Below are 26126 nucleotides of genomic sequence, written 5' to 3'. Positions count from 1 at the left end.
CCGGAGTAAAAACCGGAGTGTTTTACTCCGGCGTCGGCGCCCGTTCCCAGACCCCTATTGTGGGACCTCCGTGGGGCTGGCAGGGGGGTTGCCGCGATATGCGGGGGCGGGGCCTCGGCACGGCGTCGGAGACCCGGCGCCACGTAAAAGACGCGGTGCCTTGGGTCCCGTGCATGCGCAGTTGGGCCAGCTCAATCCTGCGCATGTGCAGTTGGGCCGCGCCATCCTGCGCATGCGTGGGGAACTTCTTACGCACGCCGGCCCCGACCCAACGTGCGGTCGGTTCAGGAGCCGGCCGTGCCGGTAAGTAGTCCCGGGGGGGGGGGGGTGAGAGAGAGGCCGGCCCGCCGATCGGTATGCCCCGATCACGGGCCAGAACATATCGGAGGCCCCTCCCGATGAAGGAGCCACCCCCCCCGCCCCCAGAGGCTGCTCCCCGAGCGTTCCCGCAGAGTTCCCGCCGGCAGCAACCAGCGGTGAACGGCGCCGGCGGGACTCTGTCGTGTCGGAGCGGCCGCTCGGCCCCGCCGATTCCAGCGGCCGGCGCCGCGCCAAACGTGCCGGCCAAATGGCGCAGATTCTCCGCACCTCGGAAAATCGTGCACCGGCGTTGGGGCGTCGTGGCGCAGTTGCTCAGATTCTCCGGCCCGGCGTGGGGCTCGGAGAATCGCCCCCATCAAGTCTGCACCAACGCTCCGAAAAAGCACCCTACCGAGGCCAACACACCAGCCCCATCCCCGTTACCCCACCTAACCTTTTCGACACTAAGGGCAGGTTAGGGTGGCCAATCCACCTGACCTGCACATCTTTGGACTGTGGGAGGATACCACAGCACTGCGCACACAGAGACTGACCCAAGGCCAGAGTCAAACCCGGGTCCCTGGTGCTGTGAGGCAGCAATGCTAACCACTGTGCCAATGTGCTGCTACTAAGTCTTTGGTTAACTGTCTGCATTTGAATAAACAGCAAAACAATACAATTAATATCAGAACTGTGGAATTCAAGGGGGACATAGTTATCAATTCACTTGCGCATAAAGTGATATGACTGCTAGACTGTTTCCCTTCTGAAGTGGCAATTCCTCCTCCACTGCCCACCCCTGAAAGATTTTCAATAGGATTGTCAATACTGCAGTTGTGGCGCGCTGGGCTTTTTGCAGAGTTTGTACCAATTCCTGTTTATCTTGGGTCTTGCAGTCCTGCAACATCTGCACACCAGTTTTGCTTCTTGTTATCATTCTTGAGAAAACTCATTCTTTTACACAGCTTGTGACTTTTGGCCCATTTGGCTCATGGTAGTGGAGAGAAGCAGGTCTAGATCAGTGTTCTATGATACATGCTTCAAAATGAAGTACCGGATTCCCTGGCAAGCAGGAGCAGCAAATTAAAGACACATTGGTTCTTGGGGTGTGGGTTAGCACAACACCCTCTCACACTAGAAACTGGGTTTTATGATTGGCCCCAATTAAAGAAATGGAAGTCTTTTTCCTGTTGTCCACAGGTAAATGTCGTTGTGAAATCTGTTTGGAGTGATCCCTGTCCAGTTCCTACTGTGGTCTCCAGCACCTAATTTGAAATATTTAGCCTGAGATTGGCAACCTCACTCTCTGTAGCTACAGGATGGCTAACATGGGAAATGGAAGCTATTCCTCCTCTGGCTGTACTGTGCCCATCTGGGATTGCTTAATGCTAACTGGGCAACAAAATATCCCCATTCCATTTTGTTGAATTTGATGAGCAGACGACTTCGCCACAAATATCAGTTTGTGTATAACCTTGTGAATTAAAGGCACGTAAAGATGGAAAACTCGAAGCAATTTTCTTATATCACTGCAGTGTTAATATTGTCAACACACTAGTTTATTTGGTACAGTGGTTCAGCCAAACAGATCCGATCCACGGTTTCACACGTGATGCACTCCATGTTTTATTACTGTAGATCCGTTTCACATTTTGCGAAGACACCCAGTTCATACTTGTGACAGATGCAATCAGCGAGGTAGTTGCCACAGGAAGTATTTGGAGGGGGTGTGAATGAGGAGCACATGGCTGAGGTGGATGATGCAACAAACAGCATGCACAGTATGTTGGAGCTGTTGTGAATAGAGTATTTCCTACGCTCCTCGATACACTGTTGACAGGTGTCCAATCTTGTTTTCTTTCAACAGTGCTTGGCAGAGGTCTGACTTTACAATTGCTGACATCTGTCGCCTGGGTAACCATTTTGCCATCCATGTTGCTTCCCGTATGTTTGTCAGTATTTGGTTACTAACATTTTTTCTTTTATTATAATTGTAAAGGTTTGAAATTTTGAGACTTCTTTTTTGCATGGTAGCTGTTCGCAAGGGATAATGAGAGATTATTTTTTAAATGCAAACATTTGCTCCTCCCCCCTCTCACAGCATTAATTCATGCTGGGATGCAACTCCATGGACAGTAGCAGCACTCTGATACCTTATCAAGGTGGCTATTTTTGATGTGAGAACCTGGCGAACAACTGTTTGCAGATGACTTTCTCCAGACAGGTCTCAAAACTTATTCCCATCCTTTCCTCATTGCTAGTTGAGTTTTCCATAGGAGTCCCTGACAGTTGAGCAAGAATGGGAATGCTGACTGGTTTTAACCCTTCCAAGCCTGGGACTGCAGATGGGTTTTGAAGAGTCCCTACCACTGTCACTGCTCCTGGTCGAGGAAGGACCTAAAGAGAGAGCTAAGACGAGCAAGGAGGGGACATGAGAAGTATTTGGCAGGTAGGATCAAGGAAAACCCAAAAGCTTTCTATAGGTATGTCAGGAATAAGCGAATGACTAGGGAAAGAGTAGGACCAGTCAAGGACAGGGATGGGAAGTTGTGTGTGGAGTCTGAAGAGATAGACGAGATACTAAATGAATATTTTTCGTCAGTTTTCACTCAGGAAAAAGATAATGTTGTGGAGGAGAATGCTGAGACCCAGGCTAATAGAATAGATGGCATTGAGGTACGTAGGGAAGAGGTGTTGGCAATTCTGGACAGGCTGAAAATAGATAAGTCCCCGGGTCCTGATGGGATTTATCCTAGGATTCTCTGGGAGGCCAGGGAAGAGATTGCTGGACCTTTGGCTTTGATTTTTATGTCATCATTGGCTACAGGAATAGTGCCAGAGGACTGGAGGATAGCAAATGTGGTCCCTTTGTTCAAAAAGGGGAGCAGAGACAACCCCGGCAACTATAGACCGGTGAGCCTCACGTCTGTAGTGGGTAAAGTCTTGGAGGGGATTATAAGAGACAAGATTTATAATCATCTAGATAGGAACAATATGATCAGGGATAGTCAGCATGGCTTTGTGAAGGGTAGGTCATGCCTCACAAACCTTATCGAGTTCTTTGAGAAGGTGACTGAACAGGTAGACGAGGGTAGAGCAGTTGATGTGGTGTATATGGATTTCAGCAAAGCGTTTGATAAGGTTCCCCATGGTAGGCTATTGCAGAAAATACGGAGGCTGGGGATTGAGGGTGGTTTAGAGATGTGGATCAGAAATTGGCTAGCTGAAAGAAGACAGAGGGTGGTGGTTGATGGGAAATGTTCAGAATGGAGTTCAGTTACAAGTGGAGTACCACAAGGATCTGTTCTGGGGCCGTTGCTGTTTGTCATTTTTATCAATGACCTAGAGGAAGGCGCAGAAGGGTGGGTGAGTAAATTTGCAGACGATACTAAAGTCGGTGATGTTGTCGATAGTGTGGAAGGATGTAGCAGGTTACAGAGGGAAATAGATAAGCTGCAGAGCTGGGCTGAGAGGTGGCAAATGGAGTTTAATGTAGAGAAGTGTGAGGTGATTCACTTTGGAAGGAATAACAGGAATGCGGAATATTTGGCTAATGGTAAAGTTCTTGGAAGTGTGGATGAGCAGAGGGATCTAGGTGTCCATGTACATAGATCCCTGAAAGTTGCCACCCAGGTTGATAGGGTTGTGAAGAAGGCCTATGGAGTGTTGGCCTTTATTGGTAGAGGGATTGAGTTCCCGAGTCAGGAGGTCATGTTGCAGCTGTACAGAACTCTGGTACGGCCGCATTTGGAGTATTGCGTACAGTTCTGGTCACCGCATTATAGGAAGGACGTGGAGGCTTTGGAGCGGGTGCAGAGGAGATTTACCAGGATGTTGCCTGGTATGGAGGGAAAATCTTATGAGGAAAGGCTGATGGACTTGAGGTTGTTTTCGTTGGAGAGAAGAAGGTTAAGAGGAGACTTAATAGAGGCATACAAAATGATCAGGGGGTTAGATAGGGTGGACAGTGAGAGCCTTCTCCCGCGGATGGAAATGGCTGGCACGAGGGGACATAACTTTAAACTGAGGGGTAATAGATATAGGACAGAGGTCAGAGGTAGGTTCTTTACGCAAAGAGTAGTGAGGCTGTGGAATGCCCTACCTGCTACAGTAGTGAACTCGCCAACATTGAGGGCATTTAAAAGTTTATTGGATAAACACATGGATGATAATGGCATAGTGTAGGTTAGATGGCTTTTGTTTCGGTGCAACATCGTGGGCCGAAGGGCCTGTACTGCGCTGTATCGTTCTATGTTCTATGTGTTCAGTTAATGGAGCAAAGGCCAGAAATCGTATCTGGCATCCTCTGGCCTTTATGACCCAGCGTAGCACTACACGTGGTCCTGGGCAGCACAGTAGCACAGTAGTTAGCATTGTTGCTTCAAAGCTCCAAGGACCCAGGTTTGATTTCCGCTTGGGTCACTGCCTGTGCGGAGTCTGCACGTGGGTTTCCTACGGGTGCTCCAGTTTCCTCCCACAAGTACCGAAAGACGTGCTTGTTAGGTGAATTGGACATCTGAATTCTCCCTTTGTATACCCAAACAGGCACCCGAATGTGGTGACTAGGGGATTGTCACACTAACTTCATTGGACTGTTAATGTAGGACTACTTGGGCGAAATTCTCCCCCAACGGCGCGATGTCCACCGACTGGCGCCAAAAACGGCGCCAATCAGACGGGCATCGCGCCGGCCCAAAGGTGCGGAATGCTCCGCATCTTTGGGGGCCGAGCCCCAACATTGAGGGGCTAGGACAACGCCGGAGGGATTTCCGCACCACCAGCTGGCGGAAATGGCGTTTGTTGCCCCGTCAGCTGGCGCGGAAATGCGGCGCATGCGCGGGAGCGTCAGCGGCCGCCGACAGTTTCCCGTGCATGCGCAGTGGGGAGAGTCACTTCCTCCTCCGCCATGGTGGAGACCGTGGCAGAGGCGGAAGGGAAAGAGTGCCCCCACGGCACAGGCCCGCCCGCGGATCGGTGGGCCCCGATCGCGGGCCAGGCCACCGTGGGGGAACCCACCGGGGCCAGATCACCCCGCACCCCCCCCAGGACCCCGGAGCCCGCCCACGCCGCCTGGTCCCGCCGGTAAATACCAGCTTTGATTTACGCCGCGGGACAGGCAATTTCTGGGCGGGACTTCGGCCCATCCGGGCCGGAGAATTGAGCGGGGGGTCCCGCCAACCGGCGCGGCCCGATTCCCGCCCCCGCCCAATCTCCGGTACCGGAGACTTCGGCGGGGGCGGGGGCGGGATTCACGGCGGCCAACTGCCATTCTCCGACCCGGCAGGGGGTCGGAGAATGACGCCCCTTGTGACAATAATAAAAATTATATTACATATGTTATATTGATCTCTGCACCCTAAAAAAAAGTAACTACAGCCAAGGTGACATCCAGAAGAACTTGATTGCCAAACTAGTCGACTCAACGTGGGGTGCTGCTACCATCACCCTCTGAATCTCAGCACTCACATACTCAGTAGCAGAATACTGCACCCTGTTTGGTCATATCATCACACACATACACACACTCACACACACAGTTGACATCCAGCCAAATGCTACCATGCGTATCATTACTGAAACACTATGCTGAACACCATTCCCTTGGTTCCCTGTCCTGGCAAACCTCATCCTTCCACAAATCCGCTCACTTGCACAACCCAGAAAATGATAGAAAAAGTTTGCAATGCCACTTCATGCTGATCTATTCAGCCCACCCAAGGTACCACTCCTATCAAGAAGGCCGACCTGGAAAAATCCTCCCACACAGGAAATTCCACCTGGACAAATCAAATGAATGCAAATCATTGGACATGACAAACAAGTACCTGGCCTCAAACCCAACCCAACAACTGCCTGATTTTAACTTTCCAAAGGAAAGAGCTTGGCTTAGGGAATTTTCATTTGCTAAATAAAATCTCTGCATGAGTTTTACTTACAGCAAAGGAAAGGGAAAAATAAGCTTGTGCCTATCAGAAACAATCTGACAAACACAATCACATTCCAAAGTAAGAAATTTTAACTCTCCTCCAGAATTAAATAAAGTTTTTGTGCAGTTCTTCTAAAAGTAAACGTCAAAACAACACCGGAGATTCTGGAAACAGCAGAATAGTAATGGCTAAAAGCACAAAATAACTACTAAGACCCATGGATGTTGCTAAGTTTCCACATCACAGAATCTTTACAATGCAGAAGGAGGCCATTCAGCTGTTTACACTGGCTCACTGAAAGAGCATTCTATCTCTCCTACACCCCTGTCTTATCTCTGTAACCTTGCATATTCTGAGCGCGATTTAATGGAAAAGTTTCTAAGGGCAGGATTCTCTGGCCGCATTCGCCCAGCGAATCCCACCCGGGGTCAATGGATGTTTCCATTGTCGGCGTCTTGCTCATGGCGTTCCTGCGGGGGATGGGGTGGGTGTGGCTGGGAATTTCTCCCCAGCTCTGTAGTTGAGTTCCCCATTGCTACCTAACCACTGTTTTGGGCCCTGGGGAACTTCTCCCTAGACTCGCCCACATTTAGGGTGTGGTCTACCCGAATGGGGACAGAGTCCCATAACAGGTGGTGTCAAGCTGTCAGCCTGGCATTGTTCAGGTCCCAGGAAGAGAGCCAATGTGCCACCCTACCCTATCCCTGACTACCTAGGGGTCTCTGATAGGTCTACCATGCGGTTTCAGTCGCATTTTGCGATTACTAGAACTCAGTAGAAATTTAAGTTAAAACTTCTCAGGTGCAAATAAGAATTGTTTATTTGTCTTCTATTGATTACAATTGAAAGTCATTTAAAAGGCAATTCGCAGACAATTTGAAGCTTTCAAAGAATCACAAAAATGATCTTCTTGCTTAGGCAAACAGCTCGCAATAACTTTAGAAGTCAAAGTCTGAAAATGAAATATGAGGACAGGGAGACAGTGAATAGTTCAGATCAAAGTATAGATGATTCATGAAGGAGAGAGAAATCCAGCTAATGATTCAGCTCCAGCTAAAAATGGCCGACCGAAACTTCACCGTTATATTGTATCATATCTGTCTTTAGCCATCTAATTACACCCCAATATAATTCTAATTGGTTTGGGTTAGATTCAAACACATCTGATTTGACGGCAAGCCGTCCATCTTTAATATGCAACATTAGTTTTAATTGTTTCGTGTCTACATACTTGTGTATGTTAAGGAATGCGATATTGTGCTGTTATCAAGACCAGTTTGAACTGGTCTTCTGCTGACTTAGCTGCCTCCAATGGCATGGGAGACCCCCCAGGTGTCATTCCGCCTGTTCCACATTTGCGTAGACCTATACTAATCGGCATCTAGCTGGGGTCTCCCTGGGGATGCCGGTAGATGACGGGAGCTGGCAAGATCCAGCGTCAGCACGGTTAAGCTATTCGTGCGAGACTCGGTCCTGCCCCATTGTGGACGGGACACGGATCACAACACTTTGCAAGATCTGGTTAGATCTCAGGAAGCGCAGAGGAGGCTCCTTCTGATATTTACTGGCCACAACATGCTCTGAATATGGCCGATTCTTTTTTGAATACCTCGATCAAACCTGTCTCCACCACCCTCCAGGAAGTTTGTTCCATCTTTTAATATTTGCCACAACCAGCATCTGTCCAGACAGTACAACACAGGACAAATTTAAATTCCTTGTCTGTAAATATTATTAATCTCACTCTTTGTTTCTGAAAGATCTTACTTCCTCTGATCCATTTTTTCATTCTTTATCTAATACTTTCTTTTCTCTCTTATTCCCCACTCATTTTTTCCCTTCTTCTTCTGTCTCTTATACTTTTTTCACCCTCGTCCTTTCCTCCTCTTAGCTCTCATTTTTCCTTTCCACTTTTCTATTTATTTTTCTTCTCTCTCTCCCCCTTTTACTCTCACTGCTTTCCTTCCTGCTTGTTATTTAAATTGCTCCGCAGACTGTCGACTGTAGAATCGTAGGCACTAATTGTAAGTAAAAGATTATCCTGTGTGACTTGAATGAAATGTTATGTTTGAGGATGCCTTCATTTGGTGTCTTTGCAATTGTTTCTCAGAATTACGTGGATGTGAGTTATGCATCTAATGTTGTTACTTTCTGGTACAAGTGTAAGAACCCTGCCTGTCTGCCAGAACAAAAATGGTTTCATTAAATGACAAGAGAAATAGGAAGTCCACTGAGAGACAGCATTCAGAATTGTGGAAAGGGACAGATCTTTCTGGATTTCCTTTCCTCATTTTCACATTTCTTTGAAAGGCAAGGATCATATCCTTGAAACAATGCAACTATTTTTATTTCAGTGAGTGGGCCTGTTTCTCTTCAACAGTCGATGAGCTATTGCCTTGGTGAAGATGAGGGAAGGCTGAGATTTGCAGCAAATGCAGGTGAGAAGCTGTGCAGAGGGTGATTGGCCCTGTGAGGCAGGATTGGACAATTAGCTACATTTTCTCTTTGACTTTTCTACTCCCTCCCACCCCCATTGCCACCCAATCTGGGAAGAGGAGGGTTGCCTCCTGGGGTCGCAGTCATCCCCATTTCACTTAACGGTTCTAATAATGTCAGTGAAGGTTTTAGTTGCTGTTTTTGTGATAGGCTAGCGTGTGTGAAGGTATTAATTATCACAGTTGTTGCTGTCCATGCTGATATTTCTTTAACTGGATCTTGGCAATTAAGCTTATATCTGATAGCAGATTCAGAGGCAAGTTATTAATTCGCCAGCTATTAACTTTAATCGTGATAGTTTTTGAGATCTCAGCTAAAGTTTCCTGTGCAATTTAAACTGAAAATGAATAGAGCCTGAGCTCTTGTAATAGAATTTTTTTCTCCCTAATCTTCTTGCCTATTGTCCTGAAGGTGGTGACCAGTGTACCCTCCACTTTTTGTTGGTAGTGCACGAACGACTTGGAGGGTACATTTCTCGCCCTTTAATTTTTTTTTAATGCATCTGCATGACTTAGGTGGAAACTTTACCTTTTAACTTAAGCTTAATTAATGTAAAGGGACTTGTGCATGGCCTGTGTGGAAATGTTTGGGTTCCTGCATGGCTGCTCAGTTTATGGGTAATGCTGTTGCTGACGTCTGCTGCCAAGGCTGGTGAAGCAGCATGCTGACTTTCTCTGCCCAGGATTACAAACGATAGGGAGAATTTTCTCATTTTTTTGCCAAGCGTAAAAATGGCATGGAACCGGCTTCCTCTGCCATACTGTTAGGAGCATTGAAAGATAACTCCAAGAGGCAGGCCTCATGATGTCACCTAGTTGGGCCAGGCCCGGGGGGGGGGGGGGGGGGGGAGTGCCGGAGGCAGTTTCCGGGCAGTGCCCGGGCATAACCCTCTACCCCCTGACCCAAGCACTCACCTGAACTCCTCTAGCGGGTTCTGCTTGCCAGGCACGCACCGTGGGAGACTTGTTGTGATTCTGGGGAGAGCTAGCAGGTGTAAAGGTTTTGATAATTACATTTAGATGTATTCAAATAGGGATCCCAATGTTAAATGTTGGAGTTTCCGTTACGTCATTGGTTGGGAGCGTGGACAATCAGAATGGGAAATTCTACTGGCGCAAATCGTCTTTGGGATTCCCATGGGATTTTCCGCTCTCGCCGCCAATCCGGACCCCTGAAAATAGGAGGGGAAAATCCCCCCCCCCCACCAATGAGTAAATACTTGAGTCAGGCACTGGGAGATTGTTTGTGTCCACAAGAGTTGTCTTGAGATCATGAAAGGTGCTGCAGAAATGTGAAGTCTTTCTTCCTTTGTATTGCTTATTTATTTTGTTTCTTCGTACATTCTGTTTTCTCGTTTCTCTTTTCTCTTTGTCTACTTTCTTCCTGTTAAAGATGTTCTATAAATGCAGTTTATTTCCCTTTTCTTTCTTGCCTCATGGTACATTGGCAAATTCATCATGCATTTTTTTTAGTAAAAAGCCAAGACCTATATTCCAAAACACCACATAGGCGAAAAACAAAAGGATAGAAAATAAGATTGGGGGGCGAAATTCTCCCCCAACGGCGGGATGCCCGCCGACTGGCGCCAAAGCTGGCGCAAATCAGACGGGCATCGCGCCGGCAAAAAGGTGCGGAAGTCTCCGCATCTTTGGCGGCCTAGCCCCAACATTGAGGGGCTAGGCCGACGCCGGAGGGATTTCCGCCCCGCCAGCTGGCGGAAATGGCGTTTGTTGCCCCGCCAGCTGGCGCGGAAATGCGGCGCATGCGCGGGAGCGTCAGCGGCCGCTGTCAGTTTCTCCGCGCATGCGCGGGAGCGTCAGCGGCCGCCGAAAGTTTCCCGCGCATGCGCAGTGGGGAGAGTCTCTTCCGCCTCCGCCATGGTGGAGGCCGTAGCGGAGGCGGAAGGGAAAGAGTGCCCCCACGGCACAGGCCCGCCCGCGGATCGGTGGGCCCCGATCGCGGGCCAGGCCACCGTGGGGGCACCCCCCGGGGTCAGATCGCCCCGCGCCCCCCCCCAGGACCCCGGAGCCCGCCCACGCCGCCTGGTCCCGCCGGTAAATACCAGGTTTGATTTACGCCGGCGGGACAGGCAGTTTCTGGGCGGGACTTCGGCCCATCCGGGCCGGAGAATCCAGCGGGGGGTCCCGCCAACCGGCGCGGCTGGATTCCCGCCCCCGCCCAATCTCCGGGAGCGGAGACTTCGGCGGGGGCGGGGGCGGGATTCACGGCGGCCAACGGCCATTCTCCGACCCGGCGGGGGGTCGGAGAATGACGCCCGGGATGTCCAAAATGGGGCGCACAAACTTTGCAGTGGGACTAATGTACACACAGATAGGCACAGTAATTGCATATCTTCAATATGCTTTGAGCCCATTTAATGTTACAAAAAATGACTGCAACAAATACATTTTGAGTGGAGACAAATCTGCTTGACGCCATGATCCCCAATCTTTGACATCAGATGATGTCACATCTGCCAGCGAAATGGGGGAAGCTATAAATATCAACATGTCTATTTTTTTAACCAGTGAACAAAGAGGGGATTTTAACTCTCATTGGTGGAGGTTCTGTGCATTAAGCTTAAGATGTCCAGAGGTTACAGTCTCCCTCTAATTTCACTGTGACATTACCTTTTGGGTTTGCCAACAATAATAGTAACAGGAACTAAGCAGCAGAATTAAATCCTTGTCATAGTCCAAGCATAGGACAAAGGAACGTAGCAGATGGATTTTTAGGAACAGGAAAGAACCATTAACTCAAAAAGATCATTAAGTCCTTTATATTATTCAGTTAATGTTGAAGCTATTTGATAATCACTTTCCCTTTGTAGCAGTCTTAGATAGTGACGCATGCAGTGTCCTGTACGTGGTCAATGTTGTGCTTTTCTCGCTCGCTGGAATTGCTTCAGTTTCCTTTTGGGTTGTCATGTTGGTTTCTGATCCTGCTGAGATTCTGCCTCCTTTTATACAAGCAGGATATGTCGAGATTCTTCACACAGGGCTGGAAGTCTTCCCAGATGAGCTTGGCTTCAGTCATGGAGCTCCTGTGGCTTTGCTGTGAAACAGATAGGCTTGTTTGATCAGGAGGAAGATAATTGTAACATAGAACATTACCATTGAATTGGAACGTAAGGGAAGTGCACTGGATGACGACGATAAGACAACTGGCTTTTTTTCCTGTGAATACTGCTGTTAAAATTATCAATCCTCAGTCACAACCTCATTATTTGAAACAATACAGAAAATACTCGACAGTCTCAGCAGGTCTGACAGCATTTGTGGTGAGAGACAGAGCTAATGTTTCGAGTCTGGATGACTCTTTGTCAAAGCTGGAGAGAAGTGGAAATAGGATGAGATTTATACTGTTGTGTGGGCGGTGGGGGTGGGGGGGGTGGGGGGGGTGGGGGGGGGGGGTGTTGTGAAGCACTGCCGCTGGATAGAGGGCCAGCAACAGGTGGAGATTGACAAAGATGTCATGGATAGGAAGACAAAGGGAATGCAAATGGTGGTGATCAAGGTTAAGAATGGTGCTGCCAGTGGCACATTAAGAGATCAGAATGTGCTAATGGCAGAACAAAGGTAATCAGTGTGTCAAAGGACAACTAGGAACAGGGTAAAGGTGGCCCAAGAAGGGTGGGGTGGGATGGGGGAGGGCAGACCGTGGTGATGGAAAAACGGATCGATGGAATCATAGAATTTACAGTGCAGAAGGAGGCCATTCGGCCATCGAGTCTGCACCGGCCCTTACAAAGAGCACCCTACTCAAGCCCACGTAACCTATCCCCGTCACCCAGTAACCCCCACTTAACATTTTTGGATACTGAGGGCAATTTAGCATGACCAATCCACCTAACCCGCACATCTTTGGACTGTGGGAGGAAAACCGGAGCACCCGGAGGAAACCCACGCAGACACGGGGAGAACGTGCAGACTCCACACAGACAGTGACCCAAGCCGGGAGTCGAACCTGGGGCCCTGGAGCTGTGAAGCATATGTGCTAACCACTGTGCTACCATGCTGCCCCACGGAAGAAATGAAACTGAATCGATAGAAATAAAAATGGGGTGGAGGTGTAAGAGAGAGTTCACAGTCTGAAGTTGTTGAACTCAATGTTAATTCCAATTGGAAGATGAGGTGCTGTTCCTCCAGTTTGTGCTGGGCTTCACTGGAACATTGCAGCAGGCCAAGGACAGACATGTGGACATGAGAGCAGGACGGTGAGTTGAAATGGCAAGTGGCAGGAAGGCCTGGGTCCTGCTTGCGGATGGACTAAAGGTATTCTGCAAAGCAGTCACTCAGCCTATGTTTCATCTCTCCAATGTAGAGGAGACCACATTGGGAGCAGCGAATGCAATAGACCAGATTGAAGGGGGTGCATATGAATCACTGCCTCATCTGAAAAGAGCATTTAGGCCCTTGGGTGGTGAGGAGGGAGGAGGTAAAGAGGCAGCTGTTACACCTTCTGCGATTGCATGGGAAGGTGCCATGGGAAGAGGGTGAGGTGTTGGGGGTGATGGAGGAGTGGACCAGGGTATCCTGGAAGGAATGGTCCCTGAGGAATGCAGGGAGTGAGGGGAAGATGTGTTTGGTGGTGGCATCATGCTGGAGCTGGTGGAACTGGCGGAGGATGATTCTTCTAATGCAGTGGCTGGTGGGGTGAAAAGCAAGGACAAGAGGGATCCTATCTGGTCCGGGAGGGAGGGGATGAGGTGGGAGCAGAGGTGCGGGAAATGGGTCGGACATGTTTGAGAACCCTGTCAACCACAGTGGGTTGGAAACCACGATTAAGGAAGAAAATAAATATTATTTGAATTTTGGTGAGGATTTTGAATTGCCCATCTCTAATACCGACTTTCACCTATTTTCTTCATTGGCTGACTCTTGTTCTTTATACATCATGATCATTTATACACTTCAAAGGACAAGAAGAGACATTCATATAGTTTGGACTCAAGTTATGTTTCGATCATACCAGGTAAGGTAGGGCCAGGGTTCCCCGATCCCGCGGTCAGGTTCTGACGCCAGCGTCAAAAGCGGCACAAGCCACTCCGGGATCAACGGGCACCCCTTCCTAGGGGGCTAGTATGGCGCCGGAGTGGTTTCCGCTGCTCCGGCGCTCGGAAGAGGAGCACCCGGAGGAAACCCATGCAGACACAGGGAGAATGTGAAGCCTCCACACAAGCAGTCACCCAAGGTTGGACTTGAACCCGGGTCCCCGGCGCTGTAAGGCAGCAGTGCTAACCACTGTACCACCATGCTGCCCCCTATGACATTGTTTATCCTGCCAGAGTTATTGAATGCAATTTAATGGAAATGAAACAGAGTTCCGTTTTGAGTGCTGAGATCGACCCCGCTATTAAATGGGACTTTGCTTTACTTTTGGCCCTCAGCAAGGAACGCCTCGCCAAGGCTGCACTTAGGCTTGTTTCCTTCACTAATGAGCTCAGCTCACCATTGCAGGAAGATCTCTGGACCCCCCACCACGGCCTCTGAACCCCCAAACACAGCTTAACTGCACATTAAATATGCAAACCTGGATCTTGCCCATTGAAGGCCCCAGAGATCTCTCGCGAGATTTACCGACCTTGTTGGGTCCCGAGTCGGGTCCGACAAGGCCATTAGATCATGCCCATTGACTCTAGTTTCACAATTTTCCATGATGGGATTTGAACTCACAATCTCTGAGTTACTCATTCAGTACCAAAACCTTTATATTATCTCAATCCCACCATGTGTTGTCACTGTGCTTCTAATAATTTGTCTTATTCTCTGGTCACACCTGGTTTTTATTTATGAGCTGCTAAAACCAGCACAAAGGAGGTCAAACTTCCTCACATATTCAGTGAGCTTTTCATGTACTTAAAAACTCCGGGGGCGATTCTCCGAGCCCCGCGCCGGGCCGGAGAATCGGCGCAGCTGCGCCATGACGCCCCGACGCGGCGCGCGATTCTCCGAGGTGCGGAGAATCGGCGCCATTTGCGGCGGCGCATTTGGTGCGGGGCCGGCTGCGGGCCGCAGGAATCGTTGGGCCACCGATTCTCCGGCCCGGATGGGCCGAGCGGCCGCGCCGATACGACAGAGTCCCGCCGGCGCCGTTCACCCCTGGCTGCTGCCGGTGGGAACTCTGCGGGAACGGTCAGGGGGCGGCCTTTGGGGGGTGTGGGGGGGCTCTTTCACCAGTGGGGGGCCTCCGATGGGGTCTGGCCTCTTTCTGGCACGGCCGGCCCCTGAACACCGTCGGGGCCGGCGCGCGTAAGAAGTCCCCGTGCATGCGCAGGTTGGCGCGGTCCAACTGCGCATGTGCAGGTTGGCGTGGCCCAACTGCGCATGCGCGGGTTGGCGCGGTGCCCATTTGGTGCCATGTAAGGAAGCTGGAGCGGCGTGAACCGCTCCAGCCCCCTCCCAGGCCCGGTTCGCGCCATTGTGAAATGCGACGACATTCACGATGGCGCGAACACTTGGGCTCAATATTGGAGAATCGCCCCCTCCATCTTCCTCTGAGATCCTCACTAAACTTCTGTTCGCTAACTGCTCATTACTCCATCACTCATGCTCAAACAAAGAGCTTCTTGTTTAATTTAAAATGCACTTTGCTCTATAACTCAAAAATCTTCATTAAAGAAAAGCTCCTTGCTTAAATAATTCACCTCTCAAAGGTCTTTATTCAGATATATTCTATGCATTTTGGACCTTTCGCAGTGAGTACAGGGTTTGGAGATTTAGGTCTACAATTTGGCTCCATGGAAGCAGCATTTGTCATTTGTGGGTTTACATGTGTGCACTGCAGACTGTCTGAAATAGCAGATGTCTCTTATAGTGGTCTGGAAAGATTTAATAGCACAAAAGTAACCTTCACTTATATGACAAGAGTCTTCCTTGCTCCAGATGTTATCTGCAGTCTATTGTGCTGCAGCTGGCAGAAGTCTGCAGCAGTCTATCTTGTGAAGTGGAGGTAGCAAAAAGAGAGATTGACTTTGACAAGTCTAGATACATTCTCCAAATCATTAACCGCTATTGGTGCCCTCGAAGGAATTACCATCCTCGCCCTTTGTATTGTGCAACAGACCCAAATGGCAACACACCCAAAACATGAAGGAAAGTATTGGATGGTGGTGGGAGAAAAAAACAAATGTCCTAAAATAGCAGACCACCCAGTTTATGCCTAGAAAAGAATGCAGCAAAATGTTTTTGCAAATGCAAGATAAATACAGTCCTTGAAAATAACTCAAAACTGTGAATTAAGAAACCTACTTAAGTAGACAAAGATCCAGACTGGGTAATCAGACTGATTTCACCAGTCAGAATGAGGGGCTTCTAAGAAACAGTGTAATGTCCAGAGGAGTAACGGTTATATTGTAACAGTGAAATAAAAATGGATCAGAAATGCTGTGCTGGAGTCAGAGGTTGAAAGTTAAAAGTCAGTGAGGGACGTACTAAAACAGTCCAATTGTGAAATCATCACTAAAGAGACTGAACTGTTTGGAGTTTGATGAGTTCAAGAGTGAGGAACTACTGGTTAAATGCTAAAATCCTTAAAGTAACTGGTGTGAAATGCTAAAATCCTGAAAGTAAGTTGTGTGAATTCTGATAAAGAACCTCTCCCAGTTTAGTTCCCTCCGCAATGGTATCAGCACTCGCTTTCTCAAATAATAAAAGTACGGGAAACAGATTTGAGTAAGTTGAAATGAATCTGAATTCTTTTAAATGTGCTTTCAGCTGAGCCTCTCCCTCTGTGCACCCCCCGCCCCCCCCCCCCCCCCCCCCCGCCCCCACACTTACTCTCTTTCCAGGATTTCCTCTCCCACACATCTTTTCTCGCAAAAGCGTGCATTGAAAACCTTATCCAGGTCTTTGGCAATTGCTGCTCTGAAACTGGAGGTACGTAGGAGTGGCCCGGGGGAGCGACTTTGTCTCTCTTGTTTCTTCATGTGGAAGATCACAGATCTAAACTTTCCTCCTTGCTGCTCTGTGGTGAAACATGTCGGGCTCAAACAGTCTGTGGCTTCCCACCTCTAATTGACTTTCCAATGACATCCAGATGGTGAGTCTCCAGTTTTTAAGTAAAGCTGAGAGTTGGTATTGGTATGATTCTGGCTAGAAATCATTGTGGAGTGCAAAATATTATTCCAGATATTTTACGGTGATAACACAGTCCATGTTAATTGGCAGAAGTATAATATGTTCAACATCTTTGACCCATGTCCAGTTTTTTTTTCAAATGAGCTCTTCTGCAGCTGGAAATAATATGAATAATTATTCTGGATTTATAAGAAAACATTTGTGTTTCATTTGCAATTCTTGCTGTCAGATATGGAAGAGTCGCACTGCATGGAGTCTTTTTCAGCAGAGTTAGTTGCTTTCAGTACTACTAGCATGCTTTCATTACTATTGATGGAGGTGTGCAGCCCACATTTCATACCCACTCGAGAATCAGTGCACAACCTCGATAATGTGCTTAATTATAAGGTCAAGTTGGCTAACAGCTGTTTATTTTCTTACAAATAAATGGCCAATAAAACAAAGTAGTGACTTTTTTTCCCGGCAACTTACTCTTTTCTCTCAATTCTCTCGATTGAGGTACAACTCCATGGATACCAAATCACCTCTGGCCGCGTAATGAACACATCTTCCTTTGCCATCAAGTTCTGGTGGATCTTCAACCCTGAGCTTCTGACTCCGAGTCAGGGATGCCACCCATTGTACCACAAGACCTCCCATTATCGTCAGCCTCACACTCAAATTACCAATCTCCATGAGTGAGCCTGTACCTTGTTGGCAAGTTGTTTTACCAAACTGGGCAACAAATCAAAGAACAATGCTGCCCGACCCAAATCCACCCAGGTGCTTTACAGGTAGGATTGTTGCTTAACAAATAAAGTTGCTTTATTCTTCTCTTCACAACTTGAAGACTAGAGAAGCCATTTATAGAATCCTAACCATTGCCCTGGGCTGTGATCAACTCGGACCAAGGCAGCCAATAAACATTGGACCTTTCAAGTGCCCACTCGGCTGAATGGTAGTACTCTTGCCTTTGAGTCAGGAAGGACTGCGTCCAAGTACCCCTCCCACATCACCCACCCTCCCACATCATGCCCCCTCCCCACATCTTCCCCCCTCCCACATCATCCCCCCTCCCACATCATCCCCCCCTCCCACATCACCCCTCTCCCACATCATCCCCCATCCCACATCACCCCCCTCCCACATCATCCCCCCTCCCCACATCATCCCCCCTCCCCACATCATCCCCCCTCCCCACATCATCCCCCCTCCCCACATCATCCCCCCTCCCCACATCATCCCCCTCCCACATCATCGCCCCTTCCCACATCACCCCCCTCCCACATCATCCCCCCTCCCACATCATCCCCCCTCCCACATCATCCCCCCTCCCACATCATCCCCCCCACATCATCCCCCCTCCCACATCATCCCCCCCTCCCACATCATCACCCCTCCCACATCATCCCCACCTCCCACATCATCCCCCCCACATCATCCCCCCGCCCCTCCCACATCACTCCCCCTCCCACATCATCCCCCCTCCCACATCATCCCCCCTCCCACATCATCCCCCCCTCCCACATCATCCCCCCCTCCCACATCATCCCCCCCTCCCACATCATCCCCCCGCCCCTCCCACATCACCCCCCTCCCACAACATCCCCCCCCACATCATCCCCCCACCTCTCCCACATCACCCCCCTCCCACATCATCCCCCCTCCCCACATCATCCCCCCTCCCCACATCATACCCCCTTCCCACATCATCCCCCCGTCCCTCCCACACCATCCCCCCGTCCCTCCCACATCATCCCCCCGTCCCCCCCCACATCACCACCCCCCCCCACATCACCACCCCGCCCCCCACATCACCACCCCTCTCCCACATCACCCCCCCCCTCCCACATCACCCCCCCCCCCCCACATCACCCTCCCCTCCCACATCACCCCCCCCTCCCACATCACCCCCCCCCTCCCACATCACCCCCCCCCCTCTCCACATCATCCCCACCCTTCCAGGATTTGACCAAATAATCAAGGGTAATTGCTACTGAGGGATCTTATAATTGTTCAAGTTGTTGTGTTTGGGTTAAAGAATTTAAATCAATTAAGTTCAATTGGATATAAGAGATTGCATGGCACCATTTAATTAAGAGTAGGATATTCTCCTAGTATCATGATCAACATTTATCCCCGAACCAACATTGGCAAAACAGATTACCTGGTCATTTATCTTGTTTATGTTACCTTACTATGCATAAATTGCCTCCATGTTTGCCTTCATAACACCTGAAGCGGCACAGTAGCACAGTGGGTAGCTCTGTTACTTACAGCGCCAGGGACCCAGGAGTGTGGCGGCCAGGGGATTTTCACAGTAACTTCACTGCAGTGTTAGTGTAAGCGTACTTGTGACACTAATGAAGATAAGATTATTATTATTCATTGGCTGTGAAATTCTATGGCAGTGTCAGAAACAGTGTGGAAAGTAGCAGGCGCTGCCAGAAACAGTGTGGAGAGTAGCGGAACTGGCCACTTTGAAGAGAGGGACAAGCGAGAGCAGCTTGAGTGCTTCAGTGCCAGAAGTAGCGCGGAGAGTAGTGGACGCAGCCGGTTAAAAGAGCGGGAAAAGTGAGAACAGCTTCAGGGCGTGCGCTCGGTTTGAGAAAAACAATCAACAGTGGCGTCACAGGAAAATGGTAAGCTGATTTGTTGGTGAGTAACTAATATTAGGGACTGTGTCTCAATTGCTGAAACTTAAATAACTGAAAAAGACAACGGTTAGGGAACATAGCTTGGAGAATCAAAGAGAAATGAATCTGAAAGCACAACCAGGAAATCAAAAGATCTGCATGGGTAAGTACATTTATATATTCTATAACAACAAGAAGCAGAGAAGATCGGCTGTAGTTAACATTATTTGATATTAAAAGGATAAATTTAATTTAAAGGGTAAGACATATCAGTGGAGCTCCAACCCATGGTCTGCTCTTCTTGCACCATGTGGGAGACCAGGAACGGTTCCAGTTCCCAGGACCAGCATGTGTGCACGAGGTGTCTCCAGCTGCAGCTCCTGGAAGCCCAGGTTTCAGAGCTGGAACGGCGACTGGGGATACTGTGGGGCATCTGCGAGGCGGTGAGTATCGTGGATAGCACATATAGAAAGGTGGTCACATCGCAGGCTCAGACTCCACAGGCAGGAAGGGAATGGGTGATCACCAGGCAGAGCAAGAGAAGTAGGCAGGCAGTGCAAGAATCTCCTGTGGCCATTGCACTGCAAACAGATATACCACTTTGGATACTGTTGAGGGGAATGACCTCTCGGGGAAACCTGCCAAATTTATTGCACCATGGTTGGTTCTGCTGCATGGTAGAGGAGTAAAAAGTGTAGGATTGCAATACATATAGGGGTTTCAATTGTAAGTGGAGTATATGGGCATTTCTGTGGACGCAAACAAGACTCCAGGTTGGTATTTGCCTCCCTGGTGCTAGGGTCAAGGATGTCTCGTAGCAGTGACAGGACATTCGGGAGGGGGAGGGTGAATAGCCAGTGGACGTGGTACACATTGGTACAAGTGATACAGGTAAAAAAAAAGGAATGAGGTCCTAAAATCAGAATTTTGGGAATTAGGAAGAAAGTTGAGAAGTCGGACCTCAAAGATAGTGATCTCAGGATTACTAGCAGTGCCATGTGCTAGTCAGAGTAGAAACAGCAGGATATATCAGATGAATATGTGGCTGAAGAGATGGTGTAGAGGGGAGGGTTTCAGATTCCTGGGGCATTGGGACCAGTTCTGGGGAGGTGGGACTTGTACAAACTGAATGGGTTATACCTGGGCAGGACCAGGACTGAAGACCTTTGTGGGGGTGGGTTTGGGAGGGTTTAAACTAATATGGTAGGGAGATGTGAACTTATGCACGGATTCAGAGCTGGGTGAATCAAGAACAAGAGAAAAAGATAGCAAGGAGAATAAGAAAAGTGATAGGCAGAGAAATCAGGTGCCTCTATCAGATAATGACACTGTAAAAAATAGTAGGGACAGGACAAGAATGTTAAAAGGACTAGCCTTAAGGTTTTGACCCTGAAGGCTTGGAGCATTCAAAATAAAATAGATGAATTAGTTGCGCAGATAGATGTAAAGGGATATGACATAGCTGGGATTATGGAGACATGGTTCCAAGGTGACCAAGGATGGGAACGAAACATTGAGGGCTATTTTGTTTTTAGGAAGGACAGACTGAAAGGAAAAGGTGGTGGAGTTGCATTTTTGAGTGAAGAAGATATTGATACAATAATGAGGAAAGATATTAGCACAGATCATGTGGAATCTGTATGGGTCGAGTTAAGAAACACCAAGTAGCAAAAAATTTGTAGGAGTGGTATACAGACCACCAAACTGCAGTGGTAACATTGAAAATAGCATCAGACAGGAAATCATAGATGCATGTGATAAAGGAACATCTGTGATTATGGATGACTTTAATCTGCAGATATATAGGGTAAGTCAAATTAGTCACAGTACAATCGAGGAGGAATTTCTGGAGTGTATAAGGGATGGTTTTCTGGACCAATACGTTGAGGAACCAACAAGGCAACAGACCATCTTGGACTGGGTGTTATGCAATGAGAAAGGATTAGGTGGCAATCTCGCTGTGAGAGAACCCTTGGGGATGAGTGACCGTAATATGATAAAATTCTTTATCAAGGTGGATAGTGAGGTAGTTGATTCTGAGACCAGGGTCCTGAACCTCAATAAAGTTAACAATGATGGTATGAGGCTTGTGTTGGCTATGATAAACTGGGAAACATTACTGAAAGGAAGGACAGTGCACAGGCAATGGCTGGAATTCAAGGAACAAGTAGGTGAACTCCAAAAGTTGCTTATTCCTATTTGGCGCAAGAGTAGAAAGGGAACTGTGGCCAAGCCATGGCTTACAAGGGAAATTAGAGATAGTTTTAAATTCAAAGGAGTGGCATACAAATTAGCAAGAAAAAGCAATAGACTTGAGAATTTGGTGCCGTTTAAAATTCAGCAAAGACATGGCAAGGTATAGATTAAGAAGGGGAAAATACAATATGAAAATAAGCTCACAGGGAACATAAAAACTGACTAACATTTTCTGCAGTTATGTAAAGAGAAAAAGATTGATAAAAACAAATGTAGGCCCCTTACAGTCAAGGAACAGGGGAATCGGGAACAAAGGAATGGATCAAGAACTAAATTCGTACTTTGTTTCTGTCTTCACAAAGGAAGACATGAATAATGTACTAGACGTTCTGAGAATCAAAAGTTTCAGTGAGGAACTGAAGGATATTAGTATTAGTAGAGAAATGGGATGGGATTGTCCAATAATGGGACGGTGTCCCCACGCCTGCAAGGGGCTATCAGGGCCCCGGAGTAGTCCTCGCAGCTCTGCCTGCCGATACGGGGCCCTGCACTTCCGGTTGGGGGTTCACGCATGTGCACTGCGGCGGCCTGTGGCGGCCGCCCCGTGCGACATGGCCGACCCACACCTCGGACCGGCACTGAAAATATAGCCCCCCCCCCCCCAGATCACGCGCGCCCACAGATCAGTGGCCCCGATTGGTAGCCTGGCCATCCTGGAAGCCCCCCGTGAATGCTCCCCCCCGCTCCCCACCCCAGGGTGGCCGTGGACTGTGTCCGCAGCCGCCACGCCGAGTTCCCGACGGTTGGAACCATGAGAGAACCATGCCGTTGTACAACTAGGCCGGCTGCACTCGGTGAATCGCCGCAGGGGCCTCTTTCAATGGCCCCCAACCGACACCACGTCGACCGCGCACGCGCGATTGGCGCCGATTCTGCGGTGAACGCAGAATCGCTGGAGCAGCATTGGACCCGATCTCGGGCTTGACGCCCATTCTCCGTCCCCGCGCCGATTGCGATTTCGGCTCAGAGACCCCACCCATAATTTGGGGGAAATGAATGGGATTGAAAGTGGATAAGTCTCCAGGTCCTGATAATCTTCATCCCAGAGTACTTTAATAAAATTAAAGAGATTAATATAGACAGAGAGGAGGTTCTGAGTGGTCTGGGAGGCTTAAAGGTAGACAAATATCCAGGGCCAGATGAAATGTATCCCAGGCTGATGAGTAAGGCAAGGGAGAAAATAGCAGCGATGCTGGCAATAATTTTCAATTCCTCTCTGCCCACAGGAGAGGTGCCAGAGGACTGGAGGATAATCAATATGCTAACATTATTCAAGAGGGGAGGAAGGGATAAACCAGGAATCTGCAGGCCAGTCAGTCTAACCTCGGTGGGGAAGAAACTATTGGAAGCAATTCTGAGAGACAGAATTAATCCGCATTTGGAGAGGCAAGGATTAATCAGTAACAGTCAGCATGCTTTTATTAAGGGGAGGTCATGTCTGAACAACTTGTGTGAATTTTTCGAAGAGGTGACCAAGTATGTAGATGAGGGAAATGCATTTGATGTGGTCTACTTCGACTTCAGCAAGGCTTTCATACATGGGATGTAGCGTAGCTACGAGGTTGGGTAGGAGGGTGAGTTGTGAGGAGGTGCTTCAGCAGGATTTGGACAGGCTTGGAGTGTGAGCATATGCATGGCAGATGCAGTATAATGTGGATAAATGTGACGTTATCCACTTCAGTAGCAAAAATAGTAAGGCAAATTATTATTTGAATGGGTGTAAATTGAGAGAGGTGGATACTCAACGAGACCTTTGTGTCCTCATACATCTGTCACTGAAAGTAAGCACGCAGGTGCAACAGGCAGTAAAGAAGGCAAATGGTATATTGGCCTTCAGAGCGAGACGATTTGAGTTTAAGAATAGGGATGTTTTTCTACAATTGTATAGCGCATTGATGAGGCCACACCTGGAGTATTGTGTGGAGTTTTGGTGTCCTTATCTGAGGAAGGATGCTCTTGCTATGGAGGGAGTGCAGTGAAGGTTCGCCAGGCTGATTTCTGGGATAGCGGACTGTCATATGAGGAGAGACTAAATCGGTTAGGATTATATTATTTGGAGTTTAGAAGAGTGAGAGGGGATCTCATAGAAACTTATAAAATTCTAACAGGATTAGACAGGATAGTTTCAGAAAGAATGTTCCGATGGAGAGTCCAGAACTAGCGGTCATAGTTTGAAGATAAGGGGCAAAAAGTTTAGGACTGAGGTGAGAAGAAATTTCTTCACCCAGAAAGTCTGGGGAATTCACTACCAGGGAATGTATTTGAGGCCAAAGCTTTGTGTAATTTCAAGAAGGAATTAGATACAGCTCTTGGGGCTGAAGGGATCAAGGGATATGGGGGGGAAGGCAAGATCAGGGTATTGAACTTGGTGATCAGCCATGACCATAATGAATGGTGGAGTATAAGGGCCAAATGACCTTCTTCTGCTTCTATTTTCTATGTATGTTTCTATGTAATCTGAAGACATGAAAAGCAGAATGCATAGACAGATTCATTGGCTACTCATCACCTTAGTCAGTTGAGCTGTCGTGAGAGCCGAACTTAACAGTCTTCAAAACATCTCCATATGTGGAACTTGAGCATGTGCAATTCTTTTGCTGTATTCTGTTTATTGCAGCAAAATGAAATCCAGTCCATAATATAAACAGGGATAGAAACTGTGGCCCAAACTCCTTGAATAACATTACAGAACACTGCTTGAAGCTGTTCCACATTACAAAAACACCATTAACCAATGTTCCACAACAACGACCACCTGGTAACATAGTAACACATCCCAAGATACTTCATAGGAACTTTGTCAAACAAAATCTGACACTGAACTAAATAAAGATGCATGAGGACGGATTACCAAAGGTTTTCTCAAAGAACCCGACTTTCAGAAACATTTTAAAGAGGGAAAGAGAAGTGTTAACAACCTGGTAGAGTGGAGCATAAAGGAATAAATAATTGGGGCCAGTCAGAAAGGCATGGCGATAATCATGGGAGATTTTAATCTGCAGATAAACTGGAGAAGTCAGATGGGCAAATCCTAGATGAGGAGTTAATTAGTTTAAGAGATAGGTCAATAAAGATGCAGTGGCAAACATTTAAGGGGATATTTCAGAATACACAGAGTAGATACAACGGGTAGGAAAAAAGTCCCAAGAGATGGGCCCACCATCCGTGATTAATTCGGAAAGTTAAAGAAATGGCAGTGGGCTTTTGAGAGTCATTGGGAGCGTGTTAGGCACCAGCTCTCAGCCTCCTAAAAATTCTACCCTATGTGTGATGGGTGATGACACCCTGCACCATGGAAAATTTACTATCCTGGCAAAAGCCACCCTGTTGATAGAGAACACAATGTTCGCCTCACCTGATAGACTCCTGATCATCTCCCTAACAAAGCACAGGAGAGCGAACTGGCAGATGTTGGATATGTTGCCTGCTTCAACCTAGTAGGATCCCAATGCAAAAAAAAACATGGCGACAGTCGCCTTCACAGCCTTTGCAATGCCGTCCTCAGCTTGCTTTCAGACTGCAGGTCTAATTCATAAGGTCGCAGTTTTCTGTCATCACCTCCTTTGTTGTGAATAGTAGATTATGCACAGACTGTGTCTGACTTAGATGGAGGTAAATGAAGTGCAGACAGACCCTAAGTTGGATCAGGCATCGTGCCCTGAGCCCTTCTCCTCCTTCTCCCTCTCTGAGTAGTTTATTTGTCCACATCTCTGTTGCCTTTGCATCATCTTAGGGGCAGCACGGTAGCACAGTGGTTAGCACAGTTGCTTCACAGCTCCAGGGTCCCAGGTTAGATTCCCGGCTTGGGTCACTGTCTGTGCAGAGTCTGCACGTTCTCCCCGTATCTGCGTGGGTTTCCTCCGGGTGCTCCGGTTTCCTCCCACAGTCCAAAGATGTGCAGGTTAGGTGGATTGGCCATGCTAAATTGCCCTTAATGTCCAAAAAGGTTAGGTGGCGATACTGGGTTACAGAGATAGGGTGGAGATGTAGGCCTAAGTAGGGTGCTCGTTCCAAGGGCTGGTGCGGACTTGATGGGCCAAATGGCCTCCTTCTGCACTGTAAATTCTCTGATAGATCTTCCTCTCATGCTGTAGCTCAAGGGAGACGGTTACTGCAGCATCCATAGCAATTGGAGTAAGTGATGTGCTCGGAACCCTCACAATCACAACCAACACTTTTTTGACAGCAAACCCACTCCCTGAAGACTTCCATCAGTTGTAATTAACTCCACAAAATGGCCAGCACCTCCACAAATAGAGCCAGTAATCAGCAACGAGTATGAAAAGTTTTTTATGTCTGCGCTGGTGTGGAATCCTTCATGTTACAGAATGCATGTTCAGCTGTGTGTGTTGAAGAGAGGCTGTTTAGAGCGGTGAGGTCCAAATTTACAGCACTGTTGTCAAATAAAAGTTAGCCACTGACTAATGTTATGGTCTGCTTACTCTGTAAACATG

The 26126-nt window shown here is 48.2% G+C and overlaps 1 protein-coding gene and 1 long non-coding RNA gene across 3 annotated transcripts in view; one reads left to right on the top strand and one right to left on the bottom strand.

The window, feature by feature from the left end:
• Nucleotides 1-26126, top strand: part of nhsl2 (NHS-like 2) — a 461184-nt gene that overhangs the window by 32459 nt on the left and 402599 nt on the right. The window lies entirely within an intron of this gene.
• LOC140421076 (uncharacterized) lies at nt 11084-16740 on the bottom strand. The gene is made up of 2 exons (XR_011946661.1): nt 16502-16740; nt 11084-11777 (listed from the first exon to the last, which is right to left on the bottom strand). It is a non-coding gene; the product is annotated as an uncharacterized lncRNA (long non-coding RNA).

Source organism: Scyliorhinus torazame, chromosome 5 (assembly GCF_047496885.1).
Source record: "Scyliorhinus torazame isolate Kashiwa2021f chromosome 5, sScyTor2.1, whole genome shotgun sequence".
In the NCBI taxonomy this organism is placed as follows: domain Eukaryota; kingdom Metazoa; phylum Chordata; class Chondrichthyes; order Carcharhiniformes; family Scyliorhinidae; genus Scyliorhinus; species Scyliorhinus torazame.
This window is presented reverse-complemented; position numbering and strand designations above follow the sequence as displayed.